Genomic DNA, 21,556 nt, shown 5'->3' with positions numbered 1-21,556 from the left:
AAGTCTTCAAGTCAATTACACTTTTACTCAGTCTCAATATTTACGATCTCGCCATTAGCTCCGAAATTTAACTTTTATCTCAAAATTTCCATAATCTCTTGGAATGTCCTTTTTCCTCCCATATTTGGGTTTAAAAATCCCAGATATTACAACTGTAGGTTAAGGATCAAACTCTTTCCCAATACCCCATGCAATTAATGCCAATGCAACAACACACCATGTCATGATCCATATGTGCATTAATTCTAAATGCATAACATAAAGTAAACTGCATATAAACAGTCCTTGGGGCCCATATAACACACACACTGGTGCCCAAGACCAACATACAAACCTGTTAGTAGCCCACTATAGGCTACCATAACATCATTCAGAACCTGTCATTATCCTGTCCTTCATCCATTGGCTTTTCCTACCATACAATGCCTTTTCCTGCCACTCATCTAACATAACATCATAACCTATTACAGTTGTGGGCCACTTACACTGCATACGTTTCGTGGTGGGCCACACCAACTCGTAGTCCACTACCACATCATTCGATTCGTGGTGGGTGCCACCCATCATCCATACTCATCATTTAAAACCTCACATTCTCACCATGCAATGCAACAAATAGGAAATGTAATGGCTTTTGCAGCATAAACGTGATGACAAGGCCCCTGTAACGCCCCACTTTTCCAAATACGCAATAACTTGAAATATAATTAAGACATCACCTACGGGTTTTATGGAAACCCTTACCAATAGAAGCATTGGATCGAACCTGCAAGCTTAACCAAAGCTAAATAAAGGGGTTTCCACTAGATTTTCTTTACAAGTACAAGAAATGTAAAAGACTCTCAATACTCCAAAAAGACATAACTTATTACTGTAGTACAACTGTAGGGAACCTTTTTATTACAAACTTGAGTACCCTAGCTACTATTCACAATATATTACCTAGGTTACAAGGGTACATAATGAAACCAAAATCCCAAAGCTAGCGAAGCTCCACCTCCTTGCCCAAGCTTTGACCTGGAACCTGAAACACTTAATACCTTTGAAATACCTAGAATGTGGAACGTTCCAGGGGCATCAACCCAAGTTAGATATACATCTAAGTGAGATGGTTCAAAAGTAATAATGCGTGCAAATGTAAAATGCAACGTGAGAATGAAGTCTCCTTAAACACCTTAGTCCACCGAGGCACATGATTGGAGTTAGATGTCCTTAGCCCTTCCGAGGGCACCGAACTCCTTAGCGCCACCGAGGGCACCGAATTCCTTCCCCAAATCACCACACCTGCCTCATCAACCATCCACAACACCGAAGATGCATGCAAGAATGAAGAAATATGCTTTAACAAAGAGAAGCATGAAGTGTAAGCCACAATCATCACACAAATGAACCAACATATGACCAATATGGAGTTTATTGGATGCAAGAACCACTCACCTTGATCGTTTTCCCTTCGATAACACTATTCACAGCCCAATTTCGAGCACTAGGGGCTGTTTCTGCAGAAATCACGCATTTCAGTGAACCAAACCTTAAATATTTCTATATGGAGTTGTAGATAATTAAAATAGGAGAATTATGATGAAAATTTTAGGTCAAACAGAGGCTGAATGCGCCCTCACGCACCCCTGGAAGGGTGGCCACACGCCGCCTCCTTCCCTATTACGCATTCTGCAACCTAAAATTAAAAATACAATAACTTGCTCATTTTTTCTCCGATTCACTCTCCGTTTGAACCTACGGACTCCCATTTTCGTGCTCTACGACCCTATGGAAAAAGAATCAACTTACCTCTTCAATTTTCTTGTTGTTTTTACTACTTTCCGACGAGGTATCTTTACCCTTCCTCCTCTTTGCTTTCTTTGATTTCTTTCTTCTCCTTATTTTGCTTAGTGTACTCACCACACTTGTTATACTTCACTCCCACGTAGGTCTCCCCCCCTTTATATAAGCTTTCAAAGCATCCATATCTCTAGATATTACTTTCCTCTTAAGTTACCCATTTTTCTCAAGCCATTATTACATTATCCCTTAGCTTTTAAGTTACCACATTTTTCTCCTCTTAAGTTACCACATTTTTCTCCTTAAGCCATCATTACTACATTATCCCTTGGCTTTTAAGTTACCCCATTTTTCTTCCCAAGTCATCATTACAACCCTTGAATTATCCATTTGATTTATCTTTCAATTCAAGTTTCCATTTCCTTCTAATTCCAAGTCTCCAAATCTCACCTTCACGTGACTTTTAGGATAAGAACCCATTATGGCCATTATCTCTTCTTTCCCAAGCTAATTTTATTCTTCCAAGTCAAGCTACCTTAAGACTTTTAGGGTAAAGCTCATCATTCATTCATAAGACTTTAGGGTAAAGTTCATCATTTCAATCATTCCCTTATTACGTTAATGCCCTGAATCAAAATACCATTCATTTTGCTACTATAATTTCCATTACAACATCCAAGCTTTATATCAAGTTCTGGGGTATTACAGCCCCCATAAACCAAGCATCAGGCTATGCTACGCCCACATAGGAATTCACACATGCGATATGCTCTAAATGCACCAGCTCACCTAGAGTACCGAAGTTGGCTCTTAGACCAACCGGGTCATGCAAATGCTCACACATCACATCACACACAAAGCAAATCCCCCAAATGATTCCAACCCAATCCCTATGCAACACACACATCATGATATGCACAAACCAAGGCAAAAATCTGGCAGTACCATCTCTTCTGGCCTGTCTAGCGCTTATCACAACAGTTGATACACTGGCGCCCATACATCTAGCCATCAACTGCCACGACCCACGGTCGACAGTCAGTGACTTTGTACCCCATACCCTTAGACACACATAGACACCATTAATTGTATATCTTCTAGACTTAGCATTACATAACATTTTTCCATAACTCTTCACGTACATAGTCACGTAGACATCATGATACCATTCTCATTCTCGCCTCTACTCAAACATAGAAAACTGTCTCGGTACCCATTATATCGATCACCACACTTTTCTCATTAAGACTCTTAACATAGTCCCATTAAGCCATAATCAACTCTTCTAAGAACCTAGCCCAACGGGTTCGGCATCATTCCCAAAGGAAGCAGAGCGATACAAAGCCCCATACCAGATGGAAGGAACAACACCAAAACATCATCCACTTAATTTATTTTGTCTCCAATAAGCTCATTATTAACATATAAGTCTTGAAATGGTTGCCACGCGAATTATCATTATTAATGCGTGGAAGCGAGTCACGGTGAGGGAGGGTTTAAAATACAAGAAATCACAAAGACTTTCAAAAGAAATAAAGGATATGAGGAGAGGGTTAGGAACTTGCCTTCATTTGGCAGATTCTTGCCCTTTTTGCACTCCCGCTATGAAGTAAAATGTTTCCTAGGAAGATAATAAGATTGTGACTCAAAATAACTAGATTTAACCACGTAAAATATATAATATAACTATGAAAGATTCATAAACTAGACAAATAATGCTTCCCATAATTTTACCCACTTACCTAAATATTTTTAGACACCGGATAATCTCAAAAACTCTTAATTTCTCCCATTTTCTTTTATTTTTCTTCTTTTCTCGAGCTGCCAAGTGCCTTCTTCTTCTCCACCCTTAATTTCTCTCATTTTCCTCTCTACTTCTTCAATCCCACGATGCACTCCTCCCTTCAATTACACAATGCACTCCTTATATATACATATAATGCTTGAACACTAAGCATAGCACATTGAATTGGCCCCCTTGATTTCCACCATACCTTTTTACCCACAGATTTCACACCCACAAGAGCCACAACCCTTTTATAGGTAAATTATTTTTAATTTTTAATTTAATTTTTATAACCCATAATTAATCTCATCCATAAGTTGTTGATTTCATTCCCAAGGTTAATCATAACCTATTTACTTTATCGCAAAGCAATTGAAATTTAAAAGAAATTAAATAAAGGCTCAAGTCCGCCTTGCGTCCCACACTCGCTGCTGCCAATTTCCCATTTTAATGCATATAATAATATTAATTTTAAATAAAACTATTTTATCTTATTATATAATATATATTTGCTGCCATAACTTATATATATACCAAGTATGGGCTTGTACCACATGTACTTACCTGAGCAGCTTCTCCATCTCCACATTACTAATTTTCTTTTTATTTATTTCTAAAAATCTAATCACTATTTTAACTTAGCACCACATATCTCTATATAAATAGGTATTTATCCCTTGCAAATTCAATAGCCTCTTCAATGACCTCTCTTTTATTATTATTATTATTATTATTCCCCTGACTTCTCAATATTCACTAACTACCTCAAATATTGAAATTAATATTCATTAATTATCTCTAAAATTTTGAGATATTACACGTATATCGCTAGTTTTGAAAATTTATTCTCTTTCCAATGTTTAGTTTTACTTTTGTTGTTTACAAGTTTTGCCTCATTTTTTTTTGTGAGCCTCGAGATCTACCCTGATAATATGTATTTTACGGTCTTCGTTTAATGTAATTTTTATTTATAGAAAAAAAATAATTATTTGAGATAATAAACTAATAATAAATATTCCAATATATCAAACTAATTCATTATAATTATTAGATTTATAATATAATTATATTTTGAAATAAATATTAATTTGAAATGTAATAATTTAAATTATTTTATTATCACATTTTAGATTATTACAATAAATTATTTTTTAAATTATTTAATAATTTTCATAATTTAAACTATTTTGTCAGCTATCATAATTTTAAATTATATTATTTTTATTAATTAAATAATTATTAATATTATTTTTATGAATTATATTATTTTTTATTTAATTATTAAATATTAAAAAAATTAGTGAATTAAAGAGCTGGGAATCTCCCCACCTCTTTCCCTTGCTAATTCCCCCCCTAATCACAATCAGTCCCTTCTGCAAACCCTTCCATTCTCCCTCTCTGCCTTTCTCTATCTCTCTCGCCCCCTTCTCCCTTTCTGCCTCTCTTTAGCTTTCTCGCCCTCGCTCTTGCTCATTGCCTCACCCCTGCTCTAGCCTCTTGCTTGCTCTTGCCTCTCGATCGGTAGCTAGGGAGGTTAGCTCATCTCAGTCTCACACGAACACAATCGGGTATGATACATCAATGCATTTGATTTGAGATTCTGATTCTGAGCATGATTCCTATGGCTTAGCTTTGTTTTTGCTCATAGGATGAATTTGATTTAATTGGGGCTAGAATTGTTTTCCCCTATGGCTAGTGTAGCTTTAGTTTTTGTGAGTATTTATCTTAGCTTTGGCTTTGGCTTTTGTTGTGATTCTAATGCTTTTGGTTTTGCTTGTTGTGGCATTGGCTTGATTTATATGTTTTATGTTGTCTAGGTTTAATTACATGTCCTTGACCTAGAAGGTTGTAGTTCATTCTTCCAGTGTGTATTGCAAGCTTAATATCCTCAATTGAGATAGGTTGTTTGATGCTTTTCATTACTTCATCTGAAAGAGAATGGAGGAAATGCCAATTCTAATCAATGCTTAAATAGAAAACTAGAACTTGTAACCCTCTTTTGTCAACCATTATTATTTTTCTATCGTAACCTCAAAACAAATTCTTGCCAAGAACAAAGAAAGAATCCTAAGAGGTTATGTTGTAAAATAGATTGAGATGTATTGTTTTTTATGGTAATTAAGAAGTAAGCTTGATAATTTGAAGGGAAGTTTTTAAAAAATAAGGGGATCGGAGGAGGAAGAAGAAGCAGCTGCTCCAACATTATTAAAGTTCGGTACCTAATAGTTCATGTTTTAATACTAGAAACATAAAATTAAAATATCTTATTTAAGGTTAAAACAAAAGTATCTAATGCTTCATTGATCATAATCTTCTTCCTCCTTCTCCTCCCCCACTTTGTACAGTAATTTTTTTTTCTGTGTGTTTGTGTGTGTAAAGTAATTCACAATTTTATTTAAATAATAGAACTAAATCGCTATAAATGAGATAAGATGTATAAACATAAATATTTTGATGTTAGACAATAATCCTATCATTTCTACTACCAGTGACATTTTGTTCACTGACCTATCAATTATTGATGTTTTCACCTTTACTTGATCATATTTTGTTTGGGGATCCAACTGCCTCATTCGATTCTATCTCCTTTAACCCCAAATCAAGGTAAGAATAAAATAAATAATTTTCTTTTTACTTAATTGTTAAATACACTTTACATGTGTCCAACTTGATAAAATTTCTTACATTGCATGTTTCTATCCTTCCAACACAATTACCACTATGACTGCAATACAATTACCATTGCGATTGATTCAGGTTCAAATGAATTGCACGCACAATCAATTGAAGGGTTGGAGTGAAGGGGTTGAAGTATATTGTGGTGGTACTTGCATCATTACATTTGAACAAGTTTTATGAAATCTACTTCAGGTTTTGTGAAATCTATCCTTCCAACACAATTACCACTATGACCATAATATAATTACCACTATGATTGATTATAGGTTCAAATGAATTGCACGCACAATCAACTGAAGGGTTGGAGTGAAGAGGTTGAAGTATATTATGGTGGTATTTGTATCGTCACATTTGAACAAGTTTTGTGAAATCTACTTCTTTAATTCAAAACTTTTACTGAGATACTAATTACATGTTAATTACTTTTATATTTTTGGATATGTCATATTGGGATTTATTTTTTGTGAAAGAGATTTGTTCATCATATATCGATCCATTTTGTGTATGTAATATGTTTTACTATTTTTAATTTCAAATTTTGGATCATAGTGAGTATAATATTTGTCAAAGAAAAAAATTACAGCTTTATACAATTTGCTACAAAAATAATTTTGTCATTTATTAGATTGTGCAATCTTGGGTGACGACTTGTTTTTGTCACCAAAGTAACAACTTTAATTTATGAATTTATGACAATAAAACTTTGGCCATCTATCTATACATACAATTTTGAGTAACATTTTGTTTTGTTGTCACTAAAGATAATATATAATTGTATGAATTTAAGATGCTTTTAAATTGTTACCAATTGGTTATCCTATTCTTTGAAAATTTTATTAATGTTACAAAAGTCATGCCTATAGTGATGAAAAGGTCTATATGTGACAAAATTTCTATTTTTTCTAGCAAAAAAGTTTGTAAAAAAATATATTTGATAGGTGACGATATTTATGCATCACTAATTAACATACAGACCCAATTTATTAGTGAAGAAATAAATATTTGTGATGAAAGGTAGTTGCCTTTTGCAATGATCTTTTGTGTCACCCATTACATGATATTTTGTGACGTTTTAGTGTGCGTCACCAAATCAAACTTTGATCAAACTATTCAATGACTATTTGATCTAATAGTGATGAAATATAAAAAGACTATAGTAACAATATTAACATCATTGATGTCACAGTATTTAGTGACGATAGAAATTTTGTCACTATAAGAAACCCCATCATAGTAGTGTGATGATTTGAACTCTAAGATGACGTAATTTTATTGGTTTTCATGGCAAAATTACGCGTCACTAAAGGAGATTCCTTTAGTGACGACAAAAATTATGTCACCTTTCCTTTATGCATTTGTGACGAAATATAAAAAAAGTCACTAATTACTTTCCCCTACGAACCTAACATGACGATGGTTATGATGCCATAAAATTGTCACTAATACAATTTTGTGACGAAATTCTAATCATATATGATGAAATTTATTTTAAGGGGAGGAGGATGTAATACCCCAAAATTTAATGTAAAGGTTGAATGTTGCAATAAAGTGTTTATGAAAGTTTAGGGCTTAAGTGTAAATGGGAAATGGTTTTAGGACCCAAAAGCAAATATCATAACTTGTAAAAAATATAGCTTGTCTCCAACGAATGGGAATATTAGCAATGATGAATCCTTATCCTAGAAGCCATGCGTTGGAGAGATAGAATTGGTTGGGAATTTTCCTAAAATCTTAAAGTCTTATGCTTGTAATGATTAATCTTACACCAAAAGTCTTGGAATGGCTTAACTTGGAAGACTTAATTTGGAAGACTTGTATTGGCTTGCAAAAGAAGAGGATAATAGAGTTTATCCTAAAGCCACGTGAGAAAGTATTTGGAGGTTTAAGATTGGAAGAAAGGAGAAGCTTGAATAGGAAGATAAAAATATTCAAATGTTGTAATGATTGATTTTTATCCTAAAAGTCTAAACTTAGAGGATTAGGATTGGATAGGATTTGCTTGCAAAGGAAGAATATGATAAGGCTTATCTTGAAAGTGTATTTGGTGGCGTTGGATTGGAAGAAGTGGAGGCTTGCTTGAGAAGATTGCAAAAATTTCAAAGTTGTGATGATTACTTGGGTGGAAAATAAGTAACTTGGAGGCCAAGTGAAATCTTGAGAATTTGGGAATTTAAAGGCTATATAAAGGGAAGGAGGTAAGTCCACAAGAAGCTAAGGAGAAAGGAAGCAAGCAAGTGCAAGAAAAAGCAAAGAAGAAAGGATAGGGAGACCTGATTGGAAAACCGCAAAAACAGAATGGAATTTGAAGAGGTAAGTCAAATTTCTTTCTATAAAGTCGTAGAGCATGAAAAGAGGAGTCTGTAGGTTCAAATGGAAGATGAATCGGAGTTAAAATGAGAAAGTTATAGAATTTTAATTTTGGGTTACAAAATCCGTAATAAGGAAGGGAGAGGCGCGTGGCCAACCTTCCAGGGGCGCGTCCAACCTCCGTTTGTCCTCAAATTTTCACAGTTGTTCTCCTAATTTAATTATCTACAATTCCCATGTAGAAATATTTAAGAATTGGTTCACCTAAATGTGTGATTTCTGTAGAACAACCCCTAGTGCTCGAATCGGGCTGTAAACAGTGCTATCGAAGGGTAAACCGATTAAGGTGAGTTGTTTTTTGCATTATTTGTGCTTCATATTCATCATTACTCGAACCATTTGTGTTGAATGTGGACATACTCACTTGCTCTCTTTGATTAGCATGTTATTTTACTTGTTTCATCACTTCATGGCATGTGATTGTTTGTGGCAAGCTAGTGGCCGCCATGAGTGACTCGCGGAGTCACATATGCGTGTTTGAGGTGAGCATGGCGTGCGCGGGGGTGATTGCAACACCCTGGCATGGCTTCCACAAAGGGGGTTTCACTTTGCATACTTGCATTTCATACATGATCTACTTCTTTCTTGAAACCATCTCACTTAGATGCCAATATCTAACTTGGGTTGATGCCCCTGCGACATTCAATGTCCCAGGTATATTAGCATGCCAGGTACCCCAGAGACAAGCAGGAAAAAAGGCTACGAGGAGGCTGATGTTTAGTTTAACTCCATATTGTTCATGTGTTATGGATCTTATGTAGCCTTTGGATTTATTTGAGACTTGTGTATCTCAATTGTATAAACAGGGCTTATGTAAGGCTTCCATGATAAGGGTTTATTCGCTAGTTTGGGCGTGTATTGCAGTTGTAACTTCAAGTAATGAGTTGCATCTTTTGCATTTATTGCAAGTTGTATGCATTTCTTGTACATATAAAGGAAATATAGTGGAAACCCCTTTATTTAGCTTTGATTAAGCTTGCAAGTTCGATCCAATGCTTCTGTTGGTAAGGGTTTTGATAACGCCCGTAGGTGATGTTAACTTATATTTGATATCATCGTGTATTTTGAAAAGTGGGGCGTTACAGTTGGTATCAAAGCTAAAATTTGTGGTTTTGATTTAAGATTTGAGTTAACTAACCTTGAGGATGTTTTGATCTATGGTAGGAGTGGATTTGAAACCAAAGAGGAATGATTTTGAGAGACTAAGGAACGTATGTACAAAATGGGTTGGATTCAGGTTTGGGTTTAATATTGAGTATGGTCTTGATCTAGATTGATATGTCCAATATTGTGGGTACTTTGGCCAGAGGGCATGATGGGACTCGTAGATTAACCTGAAGAATGATTGTTATTTTTATGAGACTGAGGATTATGTGTATGTACACACATGAAAATGGTCTATGTGTAATTGAAACAGATAGTATATGATGATTATGATGTTGACAAATGTTACTAACCGTTAAGGAGCCTTGATAGCAGGATAGGTTATGTGTTACTAGAGGATATTCTTAGTAATCACAATAGTGGTATGTGATATCTTGAGGTATGCTTGGTGCTATGTTGGTTTTACTAATCTTGAGTTTTGATAACAAGATAGGTTACACGTTGATCGAGGTAACTCGATGAGTGAGTAAGTTTGAATGAAATGCAAGTATCCTATTTTTTCTGGTGGTTTAATTATTTTGTGCTTTGGGAGATTTGTTAATATTGGTCCATGGGACCCTGTGCCAATTTGAAGATTTAATGGGTGTGATGGGTTGTTGCTTTATGTCTATGTGTATTTATGGGATAAGCAACAACAAGAGATATGATAGTTACCGAGTGATACTAACCTTTGGGATTCCTTGGTAATAGGTTGAGTTACATGGCTTACCTTTGAGGATCATGGAAGATGAAATGGTGGTATGAAACATTATGGTATATACTTGATGTTATTAATCTTTGAACTTTGATGATATGGTAGGTCATGGAACCATTTGAGAGGTATAGACGGTCGTTGGTAGAATCTAATGAGTATGTAAGTTGGGGGTGTGATACAAGTAAGTACTCTAATTGTGTGATGGACTAAACCCCCTTTTGCTATTATTTTGGGTGACTCATTGGATTTTAGGGGAAAAAAAATTAGATAAGGCTTCATTTGAGGTTTTCTTAAATATTAAGTGATTTGAGGATTCTAACCTTGTTAAGTGATTGGGTCAGGAAAAAGATCAAAGATGGATGGTCGTTATATGATCAAGATGATTTGATTGAAAAGGTACGCGTAAGGGAGACACGTGATAATCTAAAGTCTGGGTACGATCTGTGGAATGGGACATGTGGATAGGTTATGCCTTAGGCAACCGCATAGGACCCAAACCATTTTGAGCTAGCCGGTAATGAGAACCTTGAAGAGATGAGGAATTGGGAGACATTTTTATTTATGGTTTGCTAGAATCTCGTATTAATGATTATGTGTTGCAGGAGTTTGGCAATGATCATTGGAGAATGCTCCACTATTTTTATTGCTTTGAGGAGTTTTAATAATAAGTATTTGGGGGACCTATTGGGTCTTGGAGATACATATATATGTGGTTTGTTAGAATCCTGTGTAACGACTATTTTGCAGGTATCTGATGGCTTCAAAATTTTGAGGACTTTAGATAGCAAGCGCTCGGGAAATTGTTTAGATTGAGGTTACGAACCTGATAAAGGTTTGGTAAGTACCTAGTTTCGGGAAATCCTAATACATATTGCGGATATGGATATTTGGAATTTATTGGATTGATGGAAAAAACTTGATGTTCTAAAAAATTTGGGAAAATACACAACTTGGGAACTCGAGGAAGAAACCTTAAGATAAAGGGTAGTGTCCCTGATGCCAAGATTAATTTTCGATTAAGAATAATAGAGTTGCAAGATGATTATGGGACATGGGAAAGGTTTCAAGGGTAAGTTGTAATAACTTGGATTTTTAGGAATAGTAGGGTGATTAATTTATGGTTTACCAATGATTAGTTGGTTGTGAATGTTTCTGGAATTATTTTACTGATGAGGTTTTAGTATTGATCATATGATTTTGAGTATGACCATTCCAGGAAAGAAGTGCTCGAGGCTTGGGACAAGACATGGCCTGGGAATCTGAGGAAGGAAACTTCAAACCAAAAGGTAACTATCCTAGTTATTTTATTTTGGAAAATCTTGCAAGTTTGGAAACTTGGTTGGGGCCCAAACAGGAGCCCAAAGAGTGTTATACTTGAGGAAAGGGGTGACTGCTAGCCCGGGATTGTCCAAAGGGTTTAGGTTATCCTTTTCGGAGACCTATGGTGGACATTATGAATTTTGATAATTCCATTTGAGTTGGGTAACCCTTATGGGTTTGAAAGTAAGTCTGCGAGGGTACCAGGAGTCATGACTACTGCATTGTGTGCTAAATGGGCTTGGGAATTAGGAGGTTTGGGAAATGGGTGGTGGAACTATGATTGCATACATGGGTCAGGGTAGGTCATAACAATGGGTGGAATGCTTCCCAGTGTAGGCATGTGTGTGGTATGGGCTTGCTTAGGAAAGTGTGTTTCCCAGGATAGCGAGCATGGGGATATGTGTGTTCGCCAGATTTGGCCTTGGGAAGGGAGATTTATTCTGGTTACTAACCTGACCTTTGGTTTAGTATGCAAATTGTTGTACACCCCAGGAATTGTGAGCAATTGGCTCTAATTTGATTATTCCGAATATGGCCCTAGCACAGATGTTGATGTAGTATTGGGAATGCTTTGGCAGTGCTATCTATATGAAAAGTTCGAGGTCTTCATGATTGCTTGAGGAGCCTGTTCTTTCAGAGGGATTCGAATGCAAGGTAACAACGGTGGATAGAGTTTTCGAAGGGTTGTGGTTGTGTGATCCAGTACCATCTCAGGAAAATGAACGTGGTGGCTAATGGGCTTGCTCTAATAGCCTGTTCTAGGTGAACGTGGTGGCTAATGAGGGAATGAGCCTGTTCTATTGACCCGAGAGTAGGGACTGGTGGAGGCTTTCTAGCATGTGGCATTGGATGTGATTCCTGATGGAACATCTATTTATGTCGCTAGCCTAGCGATTCACTCTCATATGATGAACAGATTTGGAAAGCTATTCTAGAAGACTCGAAGGTGTGGTCATGAGTTGACAATTGGGAAGGGGTTGAAAACCTTGATACCGATTTTCAGAAAAAACATTTCGATTTATGTAATACCCGGTATTACATGGTGTTGAAAAATAAATAAATAAATAATTTTTTATTATTTTGAAAGGATCTCGAGTCGTCCGGGAAGCCCAACAGTTAATTTCGAGTAATTAATTAATAAAATTACCGAATTGGCGGCAGGGAATGCCCCGGGACTAGGATGTCCAGGGAAGAGGGCAAAAGATTGGTAAGGGTCTCAAGATGAGGTTTATGATGCGGGAAGCAGTCCGATCGGGAATAATTTTTGGAATAAATTTTGTATAAGCTCGAGAGGGTGCCAATACTGAATAGTTGTAGGGGACTTCCGAGAAGCTAAGGGGACCCTAGGGGTGGTCCGGTTTTGTGAGTAAGGCAACCCTGAAGCGCTTTCAGGTCGAATAAAGGTCATGTGTAGGCGCAGGGATGAAATCGATAATTCCAAGTAAAAGTCGGATATTAATTTTCATAGAAATCGAAATTTTGAGTGGCTTGAGGGTAATTAATTTAGATCTTGGAGGGCCCAAATGATATTATTAAATTCCTAAGTGGAATTAAGGGTTCTCAAGTGTAATTAATGAGAATGGAGGGATTAAAGATGTAATTTATATATATATATATGGACTGGTGCGCGAGGAAGCTTCCTTGAAGCTTCGTGTCTCTGCCTATTTGAAAACCGAGAGAAGGTGAGAGATGGAGAGCAGAGAGAGAGGAAGCGGGGCCGAGAGGGAGTTCGTGCGTGAGAGAGGGAGCAAAGAGAGAAAGAGTGAGAGCCTTGTAAGAATGAAAGAAGATCGGCCATGGCAGTAGCTGCCATGGCCGACGATGGAAGCAACAACCACAAGGCAGGCGGCCATGGTCACGGTGGCAGAAGGTGATGCAGGCTGGAGCAGCAACGGCGAGAGGCGTCCGGCGAGCCAGTGGGCAGCCGCAGCAAGGTAGCCAGAAGCTCCACCGATCGGCCATGGCAACGTCACGTAGGGGAGGCCGACGCACAGCGGGCTCATAGCGGTCAAGGGCGGTGCGACCAGTGGTGGCTTGGCGGCGTGAAGCTGATGGCGAGGGCAAGCTGGTGGCAGTGGCAGCCGGCGTGTGCAGCCAAGCTGTTGTGCGCAGGTGCATGAGAAGAAAGAAGAAGATGATGAACAGAGGAAGGCCGCACGCACGGGAGAGAAGAAGGTGAGCAGTAGAAGAAAATAAAATAAAAGAGAAAAAGAAAAATAAAAGAAAAAGAAATAAAAGAAAATAAAAGAAAGGGAAATAAGGAAAAATAGCCAAAAATTTTAGAAAAATTAGGGAAAGTTCTGGAAATTAATTTGGGGCCCAAGGAGCGTGCTGGAGGCCGAGAATGAGATTTGGGTGCAAGATTTGCAGCCAAGGAGGCAACGCCGTGTAAGCGTTTTCCCGATGTCTTCTCCAGAATTAATCGAGGTAAATTGAGTAAATTATTTCCTAGTTATTTTCATTAAATGAGAAAATAAATTGTGTAGTATTGGTTGGATTGAACCCTCGAGTGGGGTTGATTGGAAGTTGTTGTCGGGTGAGTTTTGCGATGTGTGGCAAAGTCGAGGGCATTGGTTTAATGCCAGATATTAATGGAGTTGGGTTTTGTGTGTTTGCCTCTAGGTTCAATTGAGAAGGCCGTGATCCTAGAGGAACTTGAGGTGCAGGCTGAAATTCGTGTCGAGGCAGAGATGAAGCTTCAAGCTAGGTAAGGAACGGCCCCATGTGGAGGTGGCCTTGCAAGTTGGTAAATGTGTTTGATAATATTTTTATGTTGCATTTGCATATAGTGGTTAACACTTGCGTGATGCGAGATCTAGTGGACCTGTGGCCATATGGAGGACTAGTGTTGTGAGGGCTGATAGGTTAATGCCTCAAACCTTGGAGGGTTGTGAGGATGAGTGGGCCTAGCCTCATTTGCATGCATTGGCATACATAAACATGGTTATATTCATATTTACATGCATTGCACCCTTACTGAGTCTTTATGACTCATGAGGTTTTACCTTATGTTGTAGATGATGCAAGACCCACTGCAAGCAGGGAAGGTACCGGGAGACTGTTGTGGCAACTAGTATCATTGCCCGAGATGTGTGGATGTATATTCTCATGTATTTACATATATGTAATTATGTGATTGAATGTAAGCGATATTGAGCACTAAATATATCTAGTTGTTATAATAACAATGTGATAGATAATTATGAGTTTGCGTGATGTATATGTGGCTTTAGTTGTTGAAGTCAAGTTCGGACCGAGTAAAGATCAGTGAGGTATGTTCTCATAAATCCCCAATACTCAGCGAAGTGTTTGTTATGCTAGCTTTGTGCCTGGGTCACCTTTGGCTTGCTAAGGGGCGAGCTGAAGAGAGGTGAAACTCACTCGGGTTTCGGGTCTTGGTCCGTTGTGTTTTCTTGTATGAGTTGGGACTGATTCCTGAGTGGAGCAAAGGGAAGGACGAAACCTAGTTCCCACCTAGGGCGTTTCTTGTTAAAACATAGTCCAACCCTTCAGTTGTGGTTCGTAGGTGAGTAATCCGATCGATTATTTACCGATGGCGCCCGAAAGTGGGAGCGAGTCCTTACAATTTTTGAGTTAAAAATGTGTGCCTTAGGCCAAGAATTAAGGTAAACCATATTGATCGTGGCATGCCAAGAAAGTGTTCGGGAGACACCATATTGAGGAATTTGCTTTGTGAAATAGATTCTGAGTGAACTATGAAGAGAAATTTCGGGGACGAAATTTATTTTAAGGGAGGGGAGGATGTAATACCCCAAAATTTAATGTAAAGGTTGAATGTTGCAATAAAGTGTTTATGAAAGTTTAGGGCTAAGTGTAAATGGGAAATAGTTTTAGGACCCAAAAGCAAATATCATAACTTGTAAAAAAGATAGCTTGTCTCCAACGAATGGGAATATTAGCAATGATGAATCCTTATCCTAGAAGCCATGTGTTAGAGAGATAGGATTGGTTGGGAATTTTCCTAAAGTCTTAAAGTCTTATGGTTGTAATGATTAATCTTACACCAAAAGTCTTGGAATGGCTTAACTTGGAAGACTTAATTTGGAAGACTTATATTGGCTTGCAAAATAAGAGGATAATAGAGTTTATCCCAAAGCCACGTGAGGGAGTATTTGGAGGTTTAAGATTGGAAGAAAGGAGAAGCTTGACTAGGAAGATAAAAATATTCAAAGGTTGTAATGATTGATTTTTATTCTAAAAGTCTAAACTTGGAGGATTAGGATTGGCTAGAATTTGCTTGCAAAGGATGAATATGATAAGGCTTATCTTGAAAGTGTATTTGGTGGCGTAGGATTGGAAGAAGTGAAGGCTTGCTTGAGAAGATTACAAAAATTTCAAAGTTGTGATGATTACTTGGGTGGAAAATAAGTAACTTGGAGGCCAAGTGAAATATTGAGGATTTGGGAATTTAAAGGCTATATAAAGGGAAGGAGGTAAGGCCACAAGAAGCTAAGGAGAAAGGAAGCAAGCAAGTGCAAGAAAAAGCAAAGAAGAAAGGATAGGGAGACCTGATTGGAAAACTGCCAAAACAGAATGGAATTTGAAGAGGTAAGTCAAATTTTTTTCTATAAAGTCGTAGAGCGCGAAAAGAGGAGTCCGTAGGTTCAAACGGAATGCGAATCGGAGTTAAAATGAGCAAGTTATAGCATTTTTAATTTTGGGTTGCAAAATCCATAACAAGGAAAGGGGAGGCGCATGGCCAACCTTCCAGGGGCGCGTGAGGGCTCGTCCAACCTCCGTTTGTCCTCAAAGTTTCACAGTTGTTCTCCTAATTTAATTATCTACAATTCCTATGTAGAAATATTTAAGAATTGGTTCACTAAAATGCATGATTTCTACAGAACAACACCTAGTGCTCGAAATCGGGCTGTAAACAGTGCTATCGAAGGGTAAACCGATCAAGGTGAGTGGTTTCTTGCATTATTTGTGCTTTACATTGATCATTACTTGAACCATTTGTGTTGAATGTGGACATACTCACTTGCTCTCTTTGATTAGCATGTTATTTTATTTATTTCATCACTTCATGGCATGTGGTTGTTTGTGGCAAGCTAGTGGCCGCCACGAGTGACTCGCGGAGTCACATATGCATGTTTGAGGTGAGCATGGCGTGCACGGGGGTGATTGCAACACCCTGGCATGGCTTCCACAAAGGGGGTTTCACTTTGCATACTTGCATTTCATACATGATCTACTTCTTTCTTGAAACCATCTCACTTAGATGCCAATATCTAACTTGGGTTGATGCCCCTGGGACATTCAATGTCCCAGGTATATTAGCATGCCAGGTACCCCGGAGACAAGCAAGAGAAAAGGCTACGAGGAGGCTGATTTTTAGTTTAACTCCATGTTATACATGTGCTATGGATCTTATATAGCCTTTGGATTTATTTGAGACTTGTGTATCGCAATTGTATAAACAAGGCTTATGTAAGGCTTCCATGATAAGGGTTTATTCGCTAGTTTGGGCGTGTGTTGCAGTTGTAACTTCAAGTAGTGAGTTGCATCTTTTGCATTTATTTCAACTTGTATGCATTTCTTGTACATATAAAGGAAATATAGTGGAAACCCCTTTATTTAGTTTTGATTAAGCTTGCAGGTTCGATCAAATGCTTCCGTTGGTAAGGGTTTCCATAACTCCCATAGGTGATGTTAACTTATATTTGATATCATCGTGTATTTGGAAAAGTGGGGCATTACAACTACCCATAAACCCAATAACTACCCACTACCCAAATGCTACTAGCCACACACACACCCCACTGACTTAATGGCTAGCCCCCTTTCTCTCCATGTCTATAAATACAATTTAACAAATTAAAATTACAAATTAGACAACTATTTTTGGCAAGCTACACACGGGCATGAGCTTGGCTACCACATGTCATCTTCTAATGGGTTAGCATGCTAATAAATGAACATAGGCTTGACTTGCACTTGTTGTCTTCCAATTAGTAGATGCATCAGTAAAGCCTTGTTTGTTTCAAATGTCTTCAATTAGCCCATTGAGTGTCTCTCTTATTTTCTTTGTTGTTGCTCGAGTGATTGGACCTCCTTGTAGGCTTAAAGGATCTTCCGCATCTTTTATAGCTCCATTGATCTCATTAGTCCCCCTCTCCTCAGGAGGATTCGTTCACGAATCATCACCTACATCAAAAGGAGTTAAATCAGAAACATTAAAGGTAGCACTAATATTATACTCACCAGGTAGGTCCAACTTGTAGGCATTGTCATTGATCCTAGCAATCACTTCGAACGGTCCATCACCCCTAGGATGCAACTTAGAACGCCTTAGATCTTGAAATCTCTCCTTGCACATATGTACCCAAACCCAATCGCCTGGTTCAAAAACTAGTTTCTTTCAACCTTTGTTGGCTTGAGTGGCATATTGCTCGATTCATCTTTGAATGTGCTGCCAAACTTTCTCGTGCATTTGTTTCACCATTTCTATTTTTCTCTTTCCATCTAAATTGACACACTCAACAAGTGGTAAAGGTAATAAATCCAATGGAGTTAGTGGATTAAAACCATCAACTACCTCAAATGGAGAATGGTTAGTGGGAGAATTGACACTGCAGTTATATGCAAATTCCACATAAGGTAAGCATTCTTCAAATTCTTTTGAATGATGGCGCACAATAGAGTAGACAAAGTGCAGTTCACTACTTCAGTTTATCCATCCATTTGCGGGTGGCAAGTAGTAGAAAATTAAAGTTTTGTTCCCAACTTACCCCACAACATCTTCCAAAAGTAGCTTAAGAATTTAGCCTCCCAGTCCGAGACTATACTCTTTGGCATACCATGCAAGCGAACAATCTCTTTAAAGAACAAATCTGCAATGTTGTTGGCATCATTTGATTTATGGCATGGAATGAAATGTGCCATCTTCAAGAACCTATCAACAACAACAAAAACATAATCTTTTCCCCTCTTAGACCTAGGCAAACCCAATCAAAATCCATAGAAAGGTAAACCCAAGGTTCGCTTGGAATAGGTAAAGGAGTATATAGACCATGGGGTAAAACTCTTGATTTGGCTTGCTTACAAGTGTTACACTTTCCACAAACCCTCTCAACATCCCGTTTCATATGTGGCCAAAAGAAATGCTCAATTAATACATCTAACGTTTTTCTCACTCCAAAATGTCCCATTATGCCACCCCCATGAGCCTCCCGCACAAGTAATTCCCTCAAAGAACTTATAGGCACACACATTCTATTCTCTCTAAATAAATACCCCTCATGCTTATAAAATTTCCCAAAAGCCATTTTCTCACAAGCCCCATAGACATTAGCAAAATCTGGATCACTAGGATACAAATCTTTAATAAATTCAAATCCTAGCAGTTTAGCATTCAAAGTTGAAATAAGGGCATACCTACGAGATAATGCATCTACAACCACATTTTCTTTTCCTTGTTTATGTTTGATCACATAAGGAAAGGTCTCAATGAATTCTAACCATTTTGCATGCCATTTGTTCATCTTCCCTTGTCCTTTCAAGTACTTCAAGGATTCATGATCAATGTGTATAACAAACTCCTTCAGCCATAAATAGAGCTGCCATATCTCCAAAGCCCAAACCAAGGCATACAACTCCTTATCATATATAGGGTAGTTAAGGGATACTTAATTCATCTTCTCACTGAAAAATGCAATAGGGTGCTGCTCCTACATTATGACAGCTCCAATACCAATACCTGAAGCATCACACTCAATCTTAAAGGTTTTAGAAAAATCGAGTAAGGTAAGTATTGGTGTAGAACTTAACTTCTCTTTGATCAAATTAAAAGCTCTTTCTTGCTCACTTCCCCATTTAAAACCCACACTCTTTTTAATAATTTTAGTTAAGGGTGCGCCCAAAGGGCTAAAATCCCTAACAAATTTTCTTATAGAAACTAGCTAGGCTGTGGAAACTTCGCACTTCGGTGATAGATTTAGGTGTAGGCCATTCTTAGATTGTTTTAACTTTCTCCCCATCTACCTCAAACCCTTTATCACTTACAACATATCCTAAGAACACAATATGATTTGTGTAAAAGGAACACTTCTTGAGGTTAGCAAATAACTTCTCTTTTCGCAAAACACTTAGAACATTATGCAAATGCTCTAGATGCTCATCTAAGGTCTTTCTATAGATTAGGATGTCATCAAAGTAAACCACTACAAACCTGCCTATATAAAAGGACGCAAGATATGGTTCATCAACCTCATGAATGTACTAGGGACATTAGTTAACCCTAAGGGCATCACTAACCACTCATATAAACCATATTTTGTTTTAAAATCAATTTTCCATTCATCTCCTTCCCTCATTCTAATATGGTGATATCCACTTTTTAAATCAATTTTAGAAAAGATACATGAACCATGCAATTCATTTAACATGTCATCTAATCTAGGAATGGGATAGCGATACTTTAAAATGATTTGGTTGATGGCCTGGCAATCCACACACATCTTCTATGTCCCATCCTTTTTAGGCACAAGTAAGACTAGAACCGCACATGGACTCATGCTCTCTCTTACAAATCCCTTTGCCAAAAGTTCCTCAACCTGCCTTTGGAGCTCTTTAGTTTCCTCGAGATTGCTCCTATAAGCTGGCCGGTTAGGAATTGATGCTTTATTCCCCTCAAAGGTGGCAAACCACTTGGAATGTCATTGGGAAAGACATCATTAAACTCCTACAAAAGAGATTTAACAACACTAGGAAAACAAAGGTCAAATTCATTAGTAATTAAGAAAGCCTCTTTGTACAAGAGTACAAACATAAGATTCCAAGCATATAAAGCACTCCTCACATCTCCCTATTTTGCATAAAAACTTCCTTTTTTAAGCATAGATAACTATGCATGCATCATGTGTACATTGTTTAACCTATTAAGCATGGTAGTGAGCATAAATCATGTTATGTGTGTGTAAATGTCCCCTACGGTGCTACATCGTCAAGCTCGGGTGGCTTGAGTGTTGGACTCGTGTAAGCTCGAGTGGGTCGTAAGGCCAAACTCGTGTGGGACCCATATTTCCTTGTTATACTTGTTATATGTGTTGTGATGGTAATGTAGAAGCATGCATCTTGCCTATGTGTATGCTATGATGGCCGACACTTGCATGTACATGTTCCCTCCTCATCTCATGCATGGGTGGAATGTTCATGGTCCTTTTTGGATGGTTCTCCTCACTCATCTTGCGTTTTATTTTACTTTACTTGCTGGGCTTTGTAGCTTATTTGTTTTTGCATCATTCCAGGTAAGGGTAAGACTATGGCTAACGGGGAGCCTAGCTAGGCGAGGTCTGGCGTCTAGTTGTGTATAGAGCCGTCCATAACCAAAAGATCTTTAGGGTTTTTAGCGTGTGCTTGGGCTATAGATATATAGTTTTGTGGGCCTTACTTTTGTCCTTTGCTGTGCTATTTCAGATGTATGATTGTACATGGTAGAATGTTACCTTCATATTTATAAAATCTTGTTATCTTTTCTAGTCTTGTGTGTATGTGTTCCTTCATAACCCCAGTAGGTACCGCTTCTTTTTTACACCTTTCCCTTGGTGCCTCGGTCGGGGTGTTCGAGGGTGGGGTCATCATAAGTTTGGTATCAGAGCAGAGGTCGTGGGATAAGGCTCTGTACACGTAGGTGTGTCGGGTATAGATAGGAGGGAAGAGTCCTATGGTTAAATAAGAGATAATTGTGGAATTAAATTTACCTTTTGGAATGTTGGTTATGTAGGGAACATAGCATTCGTAGA

Source organism: Diospyros lotus, chromosome 8, assembly GCF_014633365.1.
Source record: "Diospyros lotus cultivar Yz01 chromosome 8, ASM1463336v1, whole genome shotgun sequence".
NCBI classification, from domain to species: Eukaryota; Viridiplantae; Streptophyta; class Magnoliopsida; order Ericales; family Ebenaceae; genus Diospyros; species Diospyros lotus.
Note: the sequence above shows the minus strand (reverse complement) of the source record.